Below are 852 nucleotides of genomic sequence, written 5' to 3'. Positions count from 1 at the left end.
ACTGCTCCTAGTCCCAATTTAGAGGCGTCACTGTAAATATCAAAGTTGTCTGTGTTTTCTGGCAGAGTCAGAATAGGAGCACTGGTCAATCTTCTTTTTAGCTCGTTGAAGCTCTTCTCACAGTCCTCTGCCCACTGAAATTTTCTGTTATTCCTGGTGAGAGCTGTCAGTGGGGAGGCTATCCTGGAGAAATCCTCTACAAATTTTCTGTAGTAACCTGCTAGTCCCAGAAAGCTTCTGATTTCGCTAGCGTTCTTAGGTCTCTTCCAGTTACTCACTGCCTCTATCTTACTGGGGTCTACCATGATACCATCCTTCGAGATGATGTGACCCAGAAAGGATACCTGATCGAGCCAGAATTCACATTTCATGAACTTGGCGTACAACTGGTTCTGCTGAAGGTTCTGTAGTACTATCTTCAGGTGTTCTGCGTGTTCTTCCTGAGTTCTGGAATAGATAAGAATGTCGTCGATGAACACGATAACAAACTTATCTAAGTATTCTCTGAATACTCTATTCATGAGGTCTATGAAAGTAGCTGGAGCATTTGTTACGCCAAAGGGCATAACTATGAACTCATAATGTCCGTATCTGGTCCTGAAAGCTATCTTAGGTATATCACCTTTTTTAACTTTCACCTGGTGAAATCCCGATCTGAGGTCTATTTTAGAGAACACCGCTGCTCCCTTTCACTGATCAAATAGGTTATCTATCCTTGGAAGAGGATACCTGTTCTTAATCGTGACATGGTTTAATGCCCGGTAGTCTATACACAAGCGCATGCTCCCGTCCTTCTTCTTCACGAACAATACAGGCGCTCCCCATGGTGAGTGACTAGGGCGTATGAAGCCC

The sequence above is a fragment of the Zingiber officinale genome, chromosome 7A (genome assembly GCF_018446385.1).
Source record: "Zingiber officinale cultivar Zhangliang chromosome 7A, Zo_v1.1, whole genome shotgun sequence".
Taxonomy (NCBI): Eukaryota; Viridiplantae; Streptophyta; class Magnoliopsida; order Zingiberales; family Zingiberaceae; genus Zingiber; species Zingiber officinale.
The sequence above is the reverse complement of the archived record's forward strand: the minus strand, read 5'-3'. Positions refer to the sequence as shown.